At 40.3% G+C, this 21619-nt stretch overlaps 1 long non-coding RNA gene across 5 annotated transcripts; it reads right to left on the minus strand.

Annotated features, from left to right (window-relative positions):
* Positions 1-269: 269 nt before the first annotated feature.
* On the minus strand, positions 270-19646 carry LOC110990599 (uncharacterized). 5 transcript variants are annotated; one of them, XR_015423845.1, is made up of 6 exons: positions 19563-19646; positions 9664-9908; positions 9114-9225; positions 8220-8319; positions 4187-4289; positions 270-2651 (listed from the first exon to the last, which is right to left on the minus strand). It is a non-coding gene; the product is annotated as an uncharacterized LOC110990599 (long non-coding RNA). The 5 variants fall into 5 exon arrangements; XR_015423848.1 differs by lacking the exon at positions 19563-19646 and adding an exon at positions 18780-18871 and having other exon boundaries at positions 9664-9747; XR_015423846.1 differs by lacking the exon at positions 19563-19646 and adding an exon at positions 18780-18863.
* Positions 19647-21619: the final 1973 nt, after the last annotated feature.

Genomic DNA, 21619 nt, shown 5'->3' on the forward strand with positions numbered 1-21619 from the left:
AAAAGCAAGATTTGAGCTACACCTTTTAAAAAAGCAAGAAAAAAGCAATATTTGAGCTACACCTTTTAAAAATCTTCATATTCGTTAGGGTGTCCTCTTTAAATCATTCTTCCTTTAATAGCTTCTTAAATTTCCGGAGCACTTTTCCGAGTCAATGAGAGTATCCATGAGGCATAACTTCCAGGTTTCTTTCATATATACAAGAAACTTAAGAGGAACAGAAAGTTGCAAAAAAGGAGTAATAAAGTGCAGTTCAAATCATGGACATATTATTAATGTCTCAGGCTACATATTTTATTTCAGTCAATTAAAATCCTCCGACTATTATACAGATTAGAGGAATTACAAAAAGTACATGGAGTACTCATCTAGAATTCAAAATCATTTTGAATCATTTGTACACAGAAATTCCCTAGATTTGTCTCAAATGTATTGACCTGTGGTGAAGTGGAACAGGCCATACAAGATCAAATCTGTACTTTCTAACCTATATTTCTCCAAAGTGTCTAAAAGGCAAAAGGCTTGTATTTATTTTACATAAGCCTGACACATAAACAAGCCCATTTTTGATTGGTGGACCATTTTGGAATACAAAATGCATAGACTAAAGGCACTTAGAAGTTTCCTGAGGGAGACTGGACCTGTTCAGTACTAAAGCCTTAAGCTTTCTATTATATTCTTCAATCGCAAGGTGTTGCCATCTTAAGACTCAAATCTGTGACTTTCAAGACCATGTATGGCACAGTGGATAGTGAATCTTCTGTTTATGAAAAAAAATCAAACAAGTGGAAATGAAGAAACATGAATAGCAATTTACTTCTCAAATCTTCCAACCCTTTCCTCTTGTCCACTTGCAGGTGGGTATAATTTTTGGCCAAAAATTTCAACTTTCAAAAGGTAAGATATGGACACCAAAACAGCCAAATGCAACAAATACTGATTTACACCAGTCATTTGAAGAGTATTTGTAACACATTTCTTACCACAACCTCATACTTTTCAACAATGTGGGACATGCCCATGGAGTGGTATACTCTAACAGGGAATTCAACACACAAATTCAACACACAGTGTACCTCCACAGACTCAGACTTTGTGTGTGCTTGAAAAACAAAACAATCAGAGCATTGACATATTTAAATGTCAGTCGAGTTGATCGAGTCAAGGTATGCTTGAAGTTTGAAACCATTAGCATGTAGGCCTACCTGTGTATATAGATGGCCAGATCATGGTTACATCCAAATTTAAGTGGATTTAGAACAATAAAAATAAGAGCATATCTTGTTTAAATACAGACATTCAAGAAAAAGGGACCTTCAAGTTTAAGAGTTGCTGTGAAACCTCCCCCTTCCTATTTCATTTGATTTCTCTTTGGCAAGCAGCGACCCTATCAACATACATGTAAATATTCATTAGTCTGTTTTCCAAATTAGTAGTCCAATCTATTTTGGCAAAAGCTTTGTTCAAGTCATGAAAGAGACAATAGGCAAGGACAGTTGTGTGCAGAAAAAAAGATTTTTTCCAGAAGCACCTGAAATGAAGCTCCTATCAGAAATATAATTTTAAGCTTGAATTAGTTACATTTACAGTTGACGTCTTCATTCCGCATACCGAGATATGGAATGTGTTTCAAAACATAAAATTCACATTTGCATTACACTTTTATTTGTTGTTTGCATCGTACAATTTTTGTTTTACATCTGCATTTTGTACACACTCTCAGTCAATTCATCTGCAGTCATAAAAATTGCACGATGATCTATGGGTGACATCACTTCAAATATGAAGTAAAATAAAAGCGTTCAGAAAACTACAAATGAAGAAAAGGTCTTGATTATTCAGTGATAACTTAAAAAGTTACAGATGCTTGGAATTGAAATAAAACCGTAAGTAGAAATCACACACCAAATTTATGTTAACCTGTGTACAGACTTCCTTGAGTGAACCACAAATGATCAGTCTGTATTTTGACCACATTTAGAACTAAACTGAAGGAAACCTGGCCCTGCTACCATAAACAATACCATTTCCCCTGTGTAATTCCAACAACAATAACAATAAAAATTGTAGCTTTATTTATTGATGGTGGCAATATAATTTCCAGCATGTTTTTCAAAGGGCTGCCAGTAACCACTTGAGAAATGTGACGATGTACAACTTCACATTACAACTGCAAATATGTGAGGATAGTGTTCAGTTTAAGAAGTGGAAGGAAAAACTCCCCATGATCATTATAGAGATGAGAAAACCCCAAAAAGTTAAGTAAAGACTGAAAAATCCACAAATTAAACCTGGGCTGGATTCACAGAAGTGTAAGGTGACAAAAGTGTCACTATGCCAACCTGACGCCCCATTCTACCAGTCCACTTTTCATTGCTGAGCCAAAGCAACACTGACACCAAAATAACCCTTCAAGATCATATACATTTTGTTATGTACAGCATAATTCTGATATACGTTGGTTGAAAGAGCTACATTTTCCCAGTGGACATACTGATCTGGTCAGTTAGTGGGGGGGCTGAGGCAGCTGTGCTGCTGCCATCATGGGCATGCCTCCAGCGGCAGCATCAGTACCTCCTGCATCCTCTTCTGTCGCTTCTCTCCTTCTGGATCTTGTAGATCTTCTCAGCCAAAAGGTGATAGTACTCCTGCTGTGACAAGACCAGGCAATTAATGAGTGAATTAAAAAGTGAATAAGAATGAATGGTTCTCCAGGTGATTTTCCTGCGATGGACACTGGTCTTCCTAAGGGGCCACTCGAAATTTTCAGTGTTTTTTAAATTTTGACTTTTTAAATAGTGGGTGGATGGGTTAAGGAAATAAATTGAAAATCGAAATTTACTTTTTATATTAGAATCCAGAAAAACTTATTTTTGTGACTTGCCTGAAATACGTGTAGCGTGCACGCCACGCCAGCATTCCCAAAATGCAATCTTTATTAGCTTTGTTTCCATATACAGACAGACTGACCCTTCCTGTACATTATTATGTATGTGTGAAACATGGAATGAGGTGGTTTTTTACTCTTTGACTTGGCAGCTGGGCACTTGCAGCGGTGATAAAAGACAAATGTAGCATGGTACCAGGCGTATTATATAAACCTACTATATAACCAGTTGCTAATAATGGTGATATGTTCATCACCTTGTATCTAAGACTAACCAGACAGCAGCAAACTGCATCCAAATCTGTTGGCTAGAGCTAGGTCTACGTCTCTGTTCCAATAGAAATACATACATGTATATGTATGCATGTGTGTGGAGACGCGGTAATTGACTGTAGGCGTAGCCGTACCTCGGGAGATCCATTTTTGAGTGGATTAGACATGGCATGCTGTTGCGTGCGCTATCGATTGCAATCATTTTATAGCAATTCCAGCCATCATTTTGCCATACTATGTTGCATTATAGATTTTTACATGTATATGAATTTATATCAAATGCATGTATAATGAACATGTACTGAATGAAAATTCAATTTTTTTAAATACAAATTGCAGGTGGGTGGATCAAAAAATATGAAAAAAAAATAGAAATTTGAAAAACACTGAAAATTTTGAGTGGCCCCTAGTCTGTGCACGAACTGTCAGTGGAAAGACTGATGAGAGCCTTGGCAAACACCTGCTTTTCTCTAAGAGTAGGAAGTGTCCTTGTACATCATACAGAGTTACATGTAGTTGTTTGTGAGGCTAAGTTCAACCTTCCATAAAGTCAAATATTAAGTTCTATTCCAATTTCAAACAAACAGCAGCAACCAACTATTTCTGTTTGTTCATCTGAGTGGTTTTTCCCTCCGAGTTTCAGCAGAGGGATTTGTCTCCTACTTAAAGAGGTTCGGTCCTAATTGGTGATTTATTCCCTTAGTCACAGAAAGATCAGAAATCATGAGAAAAAGAACACTGCAAGTCAGAGTAATTTGGCCTTTTTGCTGGACATATACACAGCTACTTTACAGTGTCCATGTATACCTGCATTAGTTTACAAAAACAGACTAGCAATGAAGTCACTAGAGCATCTTTATGCGCCTTGAGGGACTATGAGTGATCAGTTATGTTAGAATTCAGAGGGGAAAACATCTGAATGGAGCAAATAGTTGGGGTGAAATGTGTATGTTTTTTCAAAGTTAAGGGTAGACCAACAAAAAGACTCAATACCTCTCAAAACTAAATGACCAAATATCTACATACCTTGATTTGAAGCATGGACTATTCAGGAACAGATTTCTTCGAAAATTTAGACTGTTGGAGCCTTAGTTATGTCACAATTGAGAGGGGAAAAGTTCTGCAAATGCTGCAAATGTGAGAAGGTGAAATATTTCCAAAGTGAAGGGTAGAGCAATAAAAAGACTCAATAACTCTCAAACTAAATGACCAAATATCTAAATACCTGCATGATTTGAAGCGTGGACTATTTACAAACAGATTTCTTTACAAATTTAGACTGTTCAAGCTTTGTTATATCAGATTTGAGAGGGGAAAAGATCGGGATTCTGCAAATGCGATGGGGTAAGATAGGTACTTTTGAGGGGTAGAGGAGAACAAAGACTCAATACGTCTCTAGCTAAATGACCACATATCTAAATACCTGCATGACTTGAAGCGTGGACTACTGAGGAATTGATTTCCTTTACAATTTATATTTTTGGAGCTGTACTTATGTTAGAATTCAGAGGGGAAAACATCGGAACGCAGCAAATGAGATGGGGTGAAAGATGTATTCTCAAAGTTCAGGGTAGATCAATGAAAAGACCCAATACCTCTTTAACTAAATGGCCAAATTTCTAAATACCTGCATGATTTGAATTGTGCACTATTTACAAACTCATTGAAAAGTTAAGAATTGAAGAGCTTTAGTTATGTTGGAATTCTGAAGGGAAAACATCGGAATGCAGCAAATGAGATATATGAGATATGTACAAATGAGATATATGAGATATGTACAAATGAGATATATGAGATATGTACAAATGAGATATATGAGATATGTACACATGAGATATATGAGATATGTACACATGAGATACATGAGATATGTACAAATGAGATATATGAGATATGTACACATGAGATATATGAGATGTGTACACATGAGATATATGAGATATGTACAATGAGATATATGAGATCTGTACAAATGAGATATATGAGATGTGTACACATGAGATATATGAGATATGTACAAATGAGATATATGAGATATGTACAAATGAGATATATGAGATATGTACACATGAGATATATGAGATATGTACAATGAGATATATGAGATATGTACAAATGAGATGTATGAGATATGTACAAATGAGATATATGAGGTATGTACAATGAGATATATGAGATATGTACAATGAAATATATGAGATATGTACACATGAGATATATGAGATATGTACAAATGAGATATATGAGATATGTACAATGAGATATATGAGATACTATGTACAATGAGATATATGAGATATGTACACATGAGATATATGAGATATGTACAAATGAGATGTATGAGATATGTACAATGAGATATATGAGGTATGTACAATGAGATGAGATATGTACAATGAGATATATGAGATATGTACAATGAGATATATGAGATATGTACACATGAGATATATGAGATATGTACAAATGAGATATATGAGATATGTACAATGAGATATATGAGATATGTACAATGAGATATATGAGATATGTACAAATGAGATATATGAGATATGTACAATGAGATATATGAGATATGTACAAATGAGATATATGAGATATGTACAAATGAAATATATGAGATATGTACAAATGAGATATATGAGATATGTACACATGAGATATATGAGATATGTACACATGAGATATATGAGATATGTACAAATGAGATATATGAGATATGTACAAATGAGATATATGAGATATGACGGTACAAATGAGATATATGAGATATGACGGTACAAATGAGATATATGAGGTATGTACAATGAGATATATAAGATATGTACAATGAGATATATGAGATATTTACACATGAGATATATGAAATATGTACAAATGAGATATATGAGATATGTACAATGAGATATATGAGGTATGTACAATGAGATGAGATATGTACTGAGATATATGAGATATGTACAATGAGATATATGAGATATGTACACATGAGATATATGAGATATGTACAAATGAGATATATGAGATATGTACAATGAGATATATGAGATATGTACAATGAGATATTTGAGATATGTACAAATGAGATATATGAGATTATGTAAAATGAGATATATGAGATATGTACAAATGAGATATATGAGATATGTACAATGAGATATATGATATATGTACAAATGAGATATATGAGATATGTACAAATGAGATATATGAGATATGTACACATGAGATATATGAGATATGTACACATGAGATATATGAGATATGTACAAATGAGATATACGAGATATGTACAAATGAGATATATGAGATATGTACAATGAGATATATGAGATATGTACAATGAGATATACGAGATATGTACAAATGAGATATATGAGATATGTACAAATGAGATATATGAGGTATGTACAATGAGATATATAAGATATGTACAATGAAATATATGAGATATGTACACATGAGATATATGAGATATGTACAAATGAGATATATGAGATATGTACAATGAGATATATGAGATACTATGTACAATGAGATATATGAGATATGTACACATGAGATATATGAGATATGTACAAATGAGATATATGAGATATGTACAATGAGATATATGAGGTATGTACAATGAGATGAGATATGTACTGAGATATATGAGATATGTACAATGAGATATATGAGATATGTACACATGAGATATATGAGATATGTACAAATGAGATATATGAGATATGTACAATGAGATATATGAGATATGTACAATGAGATATATGAGATACTATGTACAATGAGATATATGAGATATGTACACATGAGATATATGAGATATGTACAAATGAGATATATGAGATATGTACAATGAGATATATGAGGTATGTACAATGAGATGAGATATGTACTGAGATATATGAGATATGTACAATGAGATGAGATATGTACACATGAGATATATGAGATATGTACAAATGAGATATATGAGATATGTACAATGAGATATATGAGATATGTACAATGAGATATATGAGATATGTACAATGAGATATATGAGATATGTACAAATGAGATATATGAGATATGTACAAATGAGATATATGAGATATGTACAAATGAGATACATGAGATATGTACAAATGAGATATATGAGATATGTACAATGAGATATATGAGATATGTACAAATGAGATATATGAGATATGTACAAATGAGATATATGAGATATGTACAATGAGATATATGAGATATGTACAAATGAGATATATGAGATATGTACAAATGAGATATATGAGATATGTACACATGAGATATATGAGATATGTACAAATGAGATACATGAGATATGTACAATGAGATATATGAGATATGTACAAATGAGATATATGAGATATGTACAAATGAGATATATGAGATATGTACAAATGAGATACATGAGATATGTACAATGAGATATATGAGATATGTACAAATGAGATATATGAGATATGTACAAATGAGATATATAAGATATGTACAAATGAGATACATGAGATATGTACAAATGAGATATATGAGATATGTACAAATGAGATATATGAGATATGTACAAATGAGATATATGAGATATGTACAAATGAGATATATGAGATATGTACAAATGAGATATATGAGATATGTACAAATGAGATATATAAGATATGTACAATGAGATATATGAGATATGTACAAATGAGATATATGAGATATGTACACATGAGATATATGAGATATGTACACATGAGATATATGAGATATGTACAAATTTCCAAAGCTAAGGGTTAGAGGTGAGAAAATACTCAATACCTCTCTATGTTAGTAGCCAAATTTCTACAAAACTGCACCATTTGAACTGTGGACTAAGAACCGTTGAGTGAGTACTCAACGTTTCTACCAGCTGCTCTCATCATCTTCATGAGTGGAGTCCAAGCCAGGCTCCAGATTTGAGAACTGTACATTTATACAACTCAGGTACAGCTGCTGTTTTTCAAAAGCTGGAACATGCCTTTTCTTATGAGGCTAAAATCAGAACACCATATAAAGTGCTTACCAAGTGAGTAGTGTTGGCGGTAACAAATATCTGGTGAAGTGTTACAATCCAGAAAACCGTCTCCCAGGGGTCTAGTCTTGTCTCTTCATCAATGCTACAACTAACAAAACCAAAGAAACTGTTTCTATCACAGACTGTATGACTACTCACTGAGGAGGATTGAGAGAGGTGGAGAAAACTGATTAAGAAGTTGTTAGTGCTTCCCCAATGACCTTCTTCCAGACATGTGGTTCAAGACAGATGTGATTAAAATTTACACCCAGGAATTATGGTAAATATTGGCTTCCATATCATACTTTCCGCCTCATGTGTGTATTATAGAAGCCTGCCTGTGTCATAAAGAAACCCTAGACTCAAAATGCTATTGTACCAACTGAAGCCACCACCAACCATGTGTGAATGTTGGCTCAAATGCCATATTGTAACAAACTGTCATATGAAAGGCCTTGTATCTGACACAGAAATATGGCCGCTGATGGCTTCATTGACTATGATAAAATGAAAGAACAGTCCAGATGTTTCATATGACACCTTTGGAATGCAGTGTGTAGTCATCCTTGTACATGATTTGGATCCAGGAATGTGGCATTTATCCCTCTATAATCTCCACCCATCCCCTTTATTATTTCAGTACAACTCCCCATTCACTGCAAGCAGCTTGTGGATTCAGCCTCTTTCCAATTTCTGTTCAGTTTGTGACAAATGTTACAATCACACCTAATGATTGCATCTTCCAATTTGTTCAGAGAAACTCAACCCAGCCCCAAAGGCCGGAGATTCTCATTAGTTGAAAAGCTTATGAAACAAAACCTAAGGTACAGATTTACTAAACTGGGCATGTTATTACAGGTACCATGGACTAATATCAGAAAACGATGTAAGCTGTTTCCATACCTGTCCAGTATTGTCCCCAGTGATATGATACCTCTGATCTGTCACACTTCAGAAAACTTTGTCCAGGGACTAGCTTCTTCTTGTCTCTCTGTCACTGCTGAAACTAGGGAAACTAATAACAAACAATGTTTGAATTTCAGCCCGTATGACTCACATTTGGGGCCACCGTTTCAAATTATAAGGTGCACTTTACAACAGCAACTGAAACATCATTGAAAACAGTATCAAATCAACAAAGATCAAGGTCAAATAATATACAAGCTCACATTACTGGAATTTCTAAAAAAAAAAATCATAAAAATCTCATCTTCTTAGATGCCATTTTCCGTTTCTTTTTTACTGTTGCTTGGTTAGCTAAGTACATTTATTCTTCAAAACACCTTAAAATAATGTACATTTTCAAAAGGTCATTTTTCTCAAGCCTTTAGGCATCGATTTAAACATTCCTCTATCTTTGGCATTCTTAAGATCTATTTTCAGCCATCTGCATTCAGATGGAATCCCACAACACAAAAAGTGTTGGTCTAGGGCTATAATTAGACAACCCCACCTATTTTTCAGCCAGTCAATCTCTTCTAGTTAAGGTTTCAGCTGCCATCCCCAAATGCTGATCCACCTTGAGTAGAAGCACAGCCTAATTGGTTGAGAAGAGTCGTGTTGGTTGGAGTATTCATTTTGTTGGTAGCGATGGGGCTGCTTGCATGTCCTAGTCATTCATGAACCAAAGGAGCCTCTGATGCCAAGGAATTAGTGTTCTCTCTTGGTTCAGGTCAAGGCTCATACAGGGATCACAGTCTGTGCAGAAAACTTTCCCAAATTTATAAACAGTACTATGCTATGGCTCCCTATAGATGTTACCCAGTACTGGGCACAAAATGAATTTATCCACCAAGAATGACCTCTAAATTCCTCCCCACATTAGTGTGGGATGGGTCTTCTAGTGATACTTACCCCTGTCCAGCCTACATATGCAAATTTCCCAAGTGGCTATTACAATTCGCTGAAAAGAAATGATTATGCATGCTGCCCCCTGACCCAGCATAATGCAATGCTGTCCCGCCATCATGTTCGTCCTTCTTTTCGAAGCAGAGAAGTTCCCCGGAGCCAAAGTGGAGAAGGACGGGCGGGAGCTGCTGGACAGGGTAAGTATCACTAGGACACCTAACCCACACTAATGTTGAGGAGGAGTCTCCTGCGTTCACATACCCCTATCCAGCCTACATATGCAGAGAAGCACCGTACCCTGAAGGAGGGTCGGCGATGGGAGAGTAATTACAAGAGAACATAGGCGGGCGCTATTCAAGCGAACATTCACTATTCTAGAACAAAGGAATAGCATCTACGATGAGGAATTCTTTGTTTGGTGAGGGACAGTGCTGGATGCTGTCCCAATCGCTGAGCGTAGGGTTGCTGTGCCATGAGTCATCTCACTCCGCAGGACATCCTTCAGGTAGCACTCAGTGAAGGTGGAAGGAGATTTCCAACAAGTCGCCTGGCAAATGTCCACCAAGGAGACATCTCTGAAGAACAACCAGGACCTTGTGATATTCTTCGTCAAGGTAGAAATCGGATCGATCTTGGGGCGATACTGAGACAGGAGATGAAGTTGAAGTGGCCGCATTCGCAGTCGACACCAGTGAACAAGGTTGACGAGGCTGGCCATAAATCTGAGAAGGAAGCGGAGCCAGGCCAGCGCCGGAAGAGCCTTGGAGCGCAGGAACAAAAGGGCACATTATTGCAGATTTAGGATGCGTTCCGGTGACGGAGTCGCAACACCGTTGAGAAGATCGAGAGCTGCCACCAGGTAGGTCAGCCGTTGTGATGGATCGAGGGCCGACTTGTCGTAATTGATGAGGAACCCTAGACGTGTCGTGGCCTCGAGGGTGAGAGAAGTGGCAGAACTTGCTTCGTTGGGGCAGCGCATCCGTAGATCTATTGAGGTGGCCCAGCACGGAATAGGTAGAGAGGGTAGGACCATGCTCAGAGTCTCCATTTAAAACCCCCTTGGCCTGATGAACTTGTTGAGCGGTTTCAGGTTGATTATTGGCCCCCCATTTTCCCGGGTCTTTTTTGGGTGCGAGGAAAAAGACGAAAGGAAGCCGGTGGATAGCTGGTTCGGATGCACCAGTGTGATGGCTCCTTTGTGTAACAATGCTGCAATCTCCTCCAGAACTTGAGTTTGTCGCATGGAGGAGGAGTGGAGCGGAAGACCATCCCGGACGGCGGGGAGTTTGTGAACTCGAGGGAGTAGCCAAGAGCAATGGTGGAGAGGACCCAGCTGTCCGCGGTGATTTCCCACCAGAACCTGCTGAAGTTACCCAGGCGGCCGCCGACGGGTTGGGGATCGGCGGCCGCCAAAGGCAAACGGAAGAAGTCACCAACCCCGTTCCCCGATAGGACCGGGGTCATGGTGTGAAGTACCACGGCCGGGAGGGCATGACTGAAAACTTCTGGGAGCCGATGTAGGAGGAGCTCGCTGCGGGGCCGATGACCGATGATGGTGTAGAGGTGCTGGTTCACGAAGTGAGATTTTCTTAGCAGTCTCCATACATTTTACCTCCAACTCAAGGACTTCAGTGAACTTCCCAGCAAAGAGATTGTCCCCCAGAGGGGGAGGCCCATAAGCCTATTCTTGACGGACCCATAGGGGATATCCATGGTGTACATCACGTTGGATCTGCGGGTAGAAGTGGCCAGAATGGAAATGCAAGTGAACTATTCAAAGATCGAATTAAGTCCCTTATCAAAGCCTCGTAAAGCTAAGGCCTCAAAGTCTGAAGAGAGCAGATTCTTCTTCACAGGCCTGGGCAATATACTGCGATAGAAAAAGAGGAAAGACTGAACATCGGAGGCCAAAGCGGGACGCCGTATCAATGCAACGGAGGGACAGGTCAAGGATAGTTTTGTCCTTACCCTGGAAGGTTTTCGCCTTGCCGGAATCGAACGACATCTTGTCTCTTGCAGCGTCAGGAATATCTGTGGTTGACAGGAAGCGAGAGATATCCTCCCGAGGAAACCAGTAATAAGATGAAGCTCTGGGCGGGAATGCGCGCCAGTGTTTATCCTTTGCCAGGGCATTCATCATTTCCACACAAGAACGGTTCAGCGGAATCTCTGGGAAGATTGGCTCAGCTGACTCAAGTCATAAAGGGTGGCACTTGGATGAAGCACATTCATGTTCTGTCGGTGCAGGATCCAATGACAGGAGCCCCAGAACATGGATCATGTTGCGTTGAAGGAGGCGGAGGCGGCCTTCCAATTGAGTCAGACCAGCCAACGAGTCGATGTCATCATCCTCAAAAGAGTAGGGTTGAAGGAGAAGTTCAGAGGGAGGCGGATCGCCACGAGTCGAGGCTTGGTCCGGCATGAGTCTAGGCTTGGTCCGAGGCAACAGAAGGAGGCCTGTGAGTAGGAGGCAGAACAGCCGGAAGAGGATCCGGATCAGGTGCCTTCGCCACTGGCTGAGGCTCAGAGTCTATCTTACGGGTGAGCGACAAGAAGGGCTCCGAAAGAGACTGGAGAGTCGCCATCCATGGAGGCGGATCCGGCTGGGAATGGTGTCTCTTCTTGGTCTTGGACGAGGAAGAAGCCGAGGAGGATGACTTGGCCTTGCGCTTCTTGGAATTAGTGGAAGCATGGGAACTGGAGGCCGGCACGGGTGGAGGAAGGGCTGGGCAAAAATCCGGTCGGTCGTCTCTTGCGAAGTACGTCCGAGATCAAGATCAGTAGGCTCATGACCGGAATCCACCTGCAGGTTGGAGCTGCGGATGAGCTTTGGCGGACGGAAACCCCAGCGACGTAACAGTCTAGAAGGGGCACCATTGTCCAAGGCAACAGGAGGCTGGACAACATGCAGGGTTGTAGGCTCGCCGAAGCGACCGAACGGACTGAAGCGGGGGAGCTTGGCGATCCTGCTGTGGAGCCCGCTGTCAGCCTGGAGGGTGTTGACTGGGCCGACTTCCAATCGGATGTCGCCCGGTGAGCAAGGGCCAGTGAAAGGCCCAGGGCAGACGGCTGACTATCGCCCCGCAGGCCCCACTGAGCCATCAGTCGGCAGGGCTCTTCGGGGATGTAATAAGAATGCCAGGAACCTGCAGCAGCATTAAAGGAAGGGACGGCACATTACTCCCAATGATAGTGATCAAAGGCATTGATGCGGAAAATCCGCTCAACCCGATGAATAGGTGTAGCCTCAGGGCCCATCACCTCGGGCCCCCGGACTGCTTGGCCGCACAGCAGCCGCCGGTCGCAGCGCCGGGAGTGGGCATAAAAGACAACGGCAGAAGACCAGCAGGCTTGGCTCTGTGGTGGGTAGGTGGGTGGAAGTCATCAGTGATCAAGGGCATTATTACGGAACCGCACTCTCAGCCTGATCAATCCTGGTAGTGGTCATCAGAGATCAAAGGCTTCGCGGTACTCCGGTCCACCTGATCTATAGAGGCCGTTTTGATCTGGGAGATGCGGTACTCCGGTTCTCTCTATTCAAGGAGGGTATCGATCAGGTTTTGCGGTACTCCAGTCCACCTGATTGTGACGATCCAGGCCCGAGGTGCCTCAGCCTAATCAGGTCTCTCCTCGTCGAGGCCGCTAATTGGAAAATGCAAAACCGCACCACAGGGAAGCGGGGCGGCTCACTAAGCCTCGCTCTGCGGTCAGACCCGAACTGCGTTGGGCCGTTATTGTTCGAACGCATGCACCACATAGTGAGCAAAGGGCCCTCCAACACTTAACGGCCATACCCACATACCACATCACACATCACAGTAGGTCACAACCTAACCTATATATGATCAGTGGTCGAAATTAGCGGTAGTCCACTAGCCCGAGGCTAGTGGTTTTAGTGGGAGGACTAGCAGTTCTTACTTGTCGGTAGTCCGACGGGCTAGTGCCTTTTTTAGCGGGGGCATGAAAAGAAATACACACCGTAAATGTAACACCATGCCGTGCAGTGGTATTTTGATTGCAGATGCATGTATATGTACATTTGTACAGCCTATCGTTACACTGTAGACACGACGGGTTCTTTCCGTACACAACACGGCCCATGCGTACATGTATTCACATCGAGCTGATACTCTACACACGTAGGCCAGCCACACGACATTGAACGCATCATACGAATGTACGTGTGGATTTCACGGTACCCCATACATTTTAACGATATATTGTGCAACGAGAAAAAATGTTTCCTACTGGGCTATCGCGAAAATAATCCAGCGTTTTGTCCAATCAGCCTGTGTGTTTGAAGCGATAACAATAGTCTTTCCAGCACGTAAGATTGATTTCTACTGGCTGTTACTGAAAAGAATGAAACGATTCGGCCAATCGCATTGTGCGTTAGAAACAATACAATTTTCCGAGCGCACATGGATCGATACCGTCTTTTCGGATTCGCGCAATTTAGGAAACAATTTGAGTGCCAAAAATCCAAAACTTAATTATTTGTAGGACTACTATTTACTATTACTATTATTATACTATTAATAATACTATTATTTTGTAGGACTACTGAAAAACTCAAAGGACTAGTAAAACAATGACATTACTAGTCCTGTGGGCTACCATAGAAACCAAGTTAATTTCGACCCGTGTGATGCACAGAAAAAAAGGGGCAGAAAAGAACCACAAAAAAAAGCATGCAAGAAACGAAATAAGAAAATAAGCATTCTTACCAACAGACAAGTAAACACTCTTTATTTCGTAAAAGGAATTAAGTCAATTCAATAGCAAGAAAGGTACGGAACCCGAGAATTCAAGGAGTCATAAAAGACACATCTGTAAACTATAGGCGCTGAGAAAAGGACGAACATGGCGGCGGGACCGCATTGCATTGTAGTGGGTCAGAGGAAATAAGAGGAAGAAATTAAAATAATGTAAACAAGGGGGTGAGCTGCATCCGAATCTGTTGTAGAGCTAGGTCTATGGCTTCACTCCATTGGAAATAAGCAGAGACACAGAGAAAATAGACTTCGGCGTGAGCTCTGGAAGCCTGTTTCAGACATTGACACGGCCTACGATGTGGCTCGCTTGCGTACTGTGCGACATGGGACTCAATATCGTTATTGGGTGTGGGAGGGACAGGAACCACGAGATCCTGATTGAAAGTGAATTGTAAAATCTCCATTTTCCAATGTGATCTAAGTAAAATTATCACACACTGCTACAAATACTATCCACTCTAAAACTTCCCCTCTGAGAAAGCAGAGCTTTTTTAGGGGGACCTGGCCCCCTCCACTATATTTTCAGGGGGGGCCACTGAGCTCCCCCCAGTTCCTACGTCCATGAACAGACAGATGAATAACAGATCATAGAGGAAGGACTTAGAAGGAGTTTGAACTGCCCGGGCTGTAACATCTGGCCAATTACCGCTTTCTGGCATTACTGATATGTCCATAGCCAGAGTGCAGTGAACATTTGCTATGCACCATGCCCCATCTGTTTCACAACCATGAACCCCTTTGTACCCTCTGATCGCTGTTGCAATTTGTCGCTGGTAATCTACATCCACTGAGGTATAGGAAATTGAATATTCATGCCATCGTTGGTGCTTGTTTTGATCTTATGAAAACATATTTAATGCTTGCACAGTTGCTTGCATTACATTGTCTGCCCTAAATTATGTGCAGTCATTGCGTTTAATGAGCACTTTCTTCTGGAGTTATTTTTGGAATAAATGGCCCGGTTGTTTACAGATTTTCTGTTTTGTTTCAATCATTTTTATTATGGCATTTGTACAAAAGTGTATTTTATGAGATTTCATGATCACTCCCTGTGATGAAATAGCTCATAATTTCACTTATGAACTTGGCTTTCCAGAAAAAGTCAACATTTTCTTGGACAGTCTTAGCCAAACTCTTACCAAGTCTTTGAAAACTGATGTACTGGGGGAGAATAAAATTTCAAACTTTGATGGATACTATGAAAATGTGAATCAAAATTTTAAAATTTTATTTACGATGGCAAAAGTAGGTCTAATATCAGAGATTTTTCTCCAAATCCTGGTCACAGCAATAATTTGTATTTAATTGCAAGCCAAAAACTACCAGTGTTGCCAGGATACTACTGGCCACGCTTGTCTGGCTAAAAGATGCCGGCAGCAATCAGGCAGTTTTGGAATTTTTCTGTTATTCGTCTGACTCAGCGGTGACATCATTCAACACTTTAAAGTGCCAGAGTTGCAACTCCTTCTGTGTCCTTCCTCTATGGACAGACAGACTGACAAACATGCAGACAGTCAGATGAACAAACAAAAGAGCACAGTTATCCTATGAACTACAGCTCTCCTTTTTGTTTTCAGTACGGAAAGATTTTACATTAGAACCCCCAACCAAAATTAGTTTGGTACAGCAAAAAATTTGAAAATTTTAACTTGTACTCAGAAATGCTTGGCACAAGCTCCAAATTGTACAAGATCAAAAAACTGTCTACCAGACCTTCTTCTTGTCTCCAAACCCTAGTTAAGATTAATGTAAACAGCAGAAACCATTTTTAAATCTCGGCTGCCAAACCCCCATGGAAGCCGCCATTTTGAAATATAGGGTGCACTGAACTGATTGAAGTCCCACTGAAGAATGTAAAATTGACCATGTTTGCAGCCCGGTGTGGGCAACCGAAGTCCCTCAGGCCTCTTAAACAAAAAACAAAGTGTTTTGGGGTCATTCAGCTTTCATTTGATTTTCAATTTCTAATAGGTTAACCAATGATTATCCACAAAAAACAAACTCACCCCCAAAAATGACATCCCTCCACCTTTTCAGGCTCTTGGGGCAATTTTTCAGAGGTATTTTTCTATGCTTTGCCCTAGGATGGGAGCCCTTGAATCTAGGGAGTTCATTCTGGGCCATTCTTCCTCAATCCCACAATTTCTTAGGCCACACCATCTCCTTTTTTTTCAAATAAACTGCAGGGGTACTTTTTGAGTGCCTTGGCCTGGCAAAGAATTTCCCTTGAATTGGGCAGTCCACCCAACAATCCGACGTGGCGCCGCCCATGGTCAGCATAGAAACATCACAGGCCCGGTTTTCAAAGCACCATATATCGAAAATGTACGGTTTGGGATAGCCCCATAAATGTGGCCTACGGTATGCTGTGCTCCCCTACAGCCACATGCCCATATGCCTAAACTGCTCACTGCCATGACTACCAGCCCATGCCTGGGTAAACAGGAACTAGCAGTCGCATCTGAACTCCTGGTGTTGTATTTGCATAATGTGAAGTTACGGTTTTGGGGTCACAAACTTGTCGCCATGATGATTTGAGCTGTCAACGTCAATGTATATGTGCAAGAAAGGATAAAGTTCAAAAATTAGCTGGAAGTTTCTAAAAAGTAAGAGGTAAGATTACGTAGTGAAGGTATATGAGCATGTGGCTGTAGTGGAGTGCAGCGGGGTAGGCCACATTAATGGGCTAGGTTTGGGAAAGCTCAGGTGCTCATATAAATGTCCAAACTCTAAGGAATGTGCCGGTGTAGGTAAAATTGTCGAGTCATTCTCATTTCAGTTTGTGACAATCCTGCAGTTTGGATTTCAGGCATTTAGGACATGCCTTGAAATAGGGCTGTGGTGGCGACAGACAAGGGACAAATTGTAAAAGAGAGCCCCCACAGCCCTTTTTGTGGGGGGTTCATTACCATTAGCATCCTGCTCCTATAATAAGGAAACAAAGTCCACTTTCTCAAACTAACAAACATTTTGATCATAAGGAACCATTACTCATTCCTGACAGGCCTAGTTTAGGTAAAATTTAACAATATTTAAGCAAGAAAACTTCAAATTTCTAACCCGACTTTGGCAAAAGACAACCACTCAGTCGAACGACGCCATTTTGTTTTTCGTATGGTTACCCGAGTCAGGCTTTTTGGTTTCATTAAAACAAATCTCCATCCAGGTCAAGGAACCAGACTACATTCGCTTATATGTGAGTGTAGTCCACTAATTCAGGCCCCATAGAACAGTGTAAAATCAGCATTGTTCGGGGCCCAATAATATGTGTACCAACATCCCTGAGACATCTGAAACACAACTGATTACATTTTGAGTTATTCCCTCAAAACAAAAGTACCCCCCCAAAAGTGATTTTTCGAAAGTGTGCTTGCAGCCATTTTTCAAGTGACAACCCTCAACTTTCTCGGGCACTTTGGAGTATTTTTCAAGAGTAGTTTTTAGCCATGCTGCTCTCAGATGAAAGCCTAAAGACCCAGGGAGTTGATTCTGGCAAAGATTTACACAATCTCACCATTTTGGGGGCCATACAATCTCTTTTTCAAAACATACTGTGGGGGCACTTTTAATGCTAATGAGCTGGTCAGAAATTCTCACTTGAATTAGTGGACTGCTCTTCGGGGCGGTCATGCCGTTTTACCCAAAATATCTCTCAAAAAAGAGGTCATCACCAACAACTTGTTAAGATAAGTTATTTTGAAAAGTAGAATTTGTTCCCCTGTGATAGGAACAGGGTGCTCAAGGTAATGAACCCCATTTTTGGGGCTAAGGGATTAGGATGCACTTTACCATAGCAAAAGCAGTGTAAAATCAACAGAGGCAAGGGCAAAATAACCTTAAGCCCACATTACTGGGTTTTCAAGTTGTCACACGGAAATCTCATTATCGTCTGGGCCGTCCTTTTTTTCAATTGTTGGTTGGTAAGGCAGGGACATTTCTCACTTACCTCCTATGAATTAAGTCATATACAAACAATCCCGACAACGCGAGCCAAACATGTCATCTCGCGCGCGCGCGTGCTCATTGTAAGCTTAGGCCGTGTCCGAAGCGGGCTTCCAGAGCTGCGGCTATGTCTATTGTCTGGGCGTCTCCACGCATTTCTAATGGAGCGAAGACCTAGACCTAGCTCTAGACAAGAGATTCAGATCGTGCCACGACGTTGCAATATCACGTGGAAACTGAAACTGGTCGCCGATCAACTTCTTCACAGCAAGTACTGTATTGAGCTGAGCAGGGTACCAAAATGAGCTTATATGATCGGCGCTCGGTCTCCAAATACCTGTGCGAACAGAGGCGAATTAACCACGAAGAGAACGCCAGAATTATTTTTCGTAATGGAAATCGAAAGAATGACCTCCAAAATGTTATGTAAATTCGCATCAATCACAAAAACCACAAATTTTCCACACCAAAGGCCTGGACAAACGCAACTTACTAAGGCTCGTTTCAATCATGTTTCAATCATGACCGCACCAAACAGTCGCTGCGTGACGTCATTCTACCAAAAATGAACAAAGTTACGTCCGAAATTCTGGGAATTTAAGCATAAAATGCCTTAGATGGCAATAATGCCTTCCGAAGCCGAACCATTACTCAAATTCGACGTATTTTGTCTACACGGTCAGCTATTTTCTTGCCAATTGGGGTTGCATACAAACATGTACGTTTGGCGCAAAACGGGCAAAATAAAGAGTGGTACTCAGCGGAAGGGACAACTTTGTACACTCACCATGCAACCGTGTGAGGTTGTATTGCTCGCATCTTCTACGGTTCCACACACTGTCTCATGTGCGATACATGTACACGCTCACCCAAAGCAAATCGCAAAAAACGTACACTGTAGGACGGAAATAGCGCCCTCTGGTTGTGTTCAGGATGAGGTAAGTCTTGTCTGGTTTCTTTTTTGGGGGGGGGAGGGTTACATTCAAGACAGTGGCCAGAAGCCGTTTTCTTAAAAGAGTTAGCTGTGCCATTCTTAATTGGTCCTTTCCCGAAATTAGTAGTATACATTTGCTTAACGCGGAATAATAGGTAAATCGCTGGGCTGGTGAGCAAAAGGAGCATAGGCCTAACACTGGGTAAAAAAAGTGGCAGTACAAAATAACACATTCTACAACCGTAACCCATAATATCGGGAGAGAATCAACGCCGTCCGATTCTCTTCATGGTTCAGTACTCTATAATGCAAGCAGTCCCTGAATATGCCCCCAACTTTTGTTTTTAAAACGAACGCACCTCCAAGGCTCGCCCAAAGCACCGATGAAAAAGTCGTCACATATATTTTAAAAATAGTTCTAACTATAAAAAAAAATTAGCAAAAAAGTAGATTAAATGGGTAATATGATAAATTTTGTGCCCCCATTTTTTTTTTGAAATTTTCACTCCCCTAGAGTTAGGTTATGCAGTTTCTTAGACATGTGTGGGTTGCTTTGCAGCGCGTGTGGGCAGGTTGACGGTAGTAGAACTTGCAACCAACCACAAGCGTCCTTGAAGAGGAGCAGATGAATTCAGTGGCCAGTCGGACCCTCCACTCCACTTGGCTACTGGACTCAACAGAGACTGTTCTGTTGTCTCTGTGATCTCTTCTTGCATTGAACCTGCCACAATTACATATTCGTCCCTGTCCTGCTCTTGGTGAGTTTGATGATACTTTTGTCTTACGTTTATGCCTAAATTGAAGTGTCTGTTCTTATCTCAAAGTTTAGACCAAGTCGTTATAAGTTAATATCATATTGTATTTCTTAATTGCAGTCATTGTAATTTTGACTGAGAATGTTTTCAAAGAGCAAAAGAATTTGTGCACATCTTAATTTAAGCCAAGGTTCACTTTAGAGGTTCTATCCACGTTGACATCTGTTTAAGATTCTGTTGTTTCCAGATGCAAACACCATTTCTTTTGCGATATCTTCCACAATCTGTCGAAACATTCTGACTTCATGGTCCCTGAACACCGAATTAATGTAACTTGCTGTATGAGTTTCCATTGATTTGGAAGTTTAACATTCTCATGTAAAAGACCTCTGAATTAGTAAAACTTAATTAAGAAAGAACTGACTCCTATAGGATTACTCGTATATTATTTTCCTTACGTTTTTATGATATATTACTTCTAGCATACATTGAGCAATCACATTCTCTTGACTAAAGTGAAGAGAGGTATATTTCCTTCCTGTACAAATTAATTAAGTCTGTGAATTTGCAACATTCTTCTGTTTTTGATCACTTGATAAATTTCAATCATTTGACTTGATTCACCTCTAAGTAGGTTTTTACTATAGTCGCATATACATGTATTTAGTGGTTTGTTTTTTCTTTATTTCATTTCTTATATCAGGGTGTTTAATCTTTTTGATATGTGCACTCCTTTTGCTTTAAATCAATTTCATTGCTCAGGACTTTGACATTTTAATGTTTAATCTTAATTAACTTTTACCTCCTGATTATGAGTCACTCATATTTCCCGAACTCAGACTTCCAAACTTTGACCGCAACAGTTGTAACCTTGTAATTCCCAAGACACCGGTCTTGGTATAGTGTCCTCGTAGCACTTTGATCATTTCTGTGTAGACCAACCCACACACATAAACGCAGTACCCAGGTGGACGAGGGCATTGACCAGCACTGGTAACCATGACAACCTTACACACCATGTAGTGTTTTAAAGGGACTTTCATTTTTGATAGTCCATACAACTATTTTACTTTAGTATAGTTAGTACTTCACTTGGCTACTGGACTCAACAGAGACTGTTCTGTTGTCTCTGTGATCTCTCCTTGCATTAACCTG

This window comes from Acanthaster planci, unplaced genomic scaffold, assembly GCF_054643075.1.
Source record: "Acanthaster planci isolate LZ-2023a unplaced genomic scaffold, COTS_SCS Contig17, whole genome shotgun sequence".
NCBI classification, from domain to species: domain Eukaryota; kingdom Metazoa; phylum Echinodermata; class Asteroidea; order Valvatida; family Acanthasteridae; genus Acanthaster; species Acanthaster planci.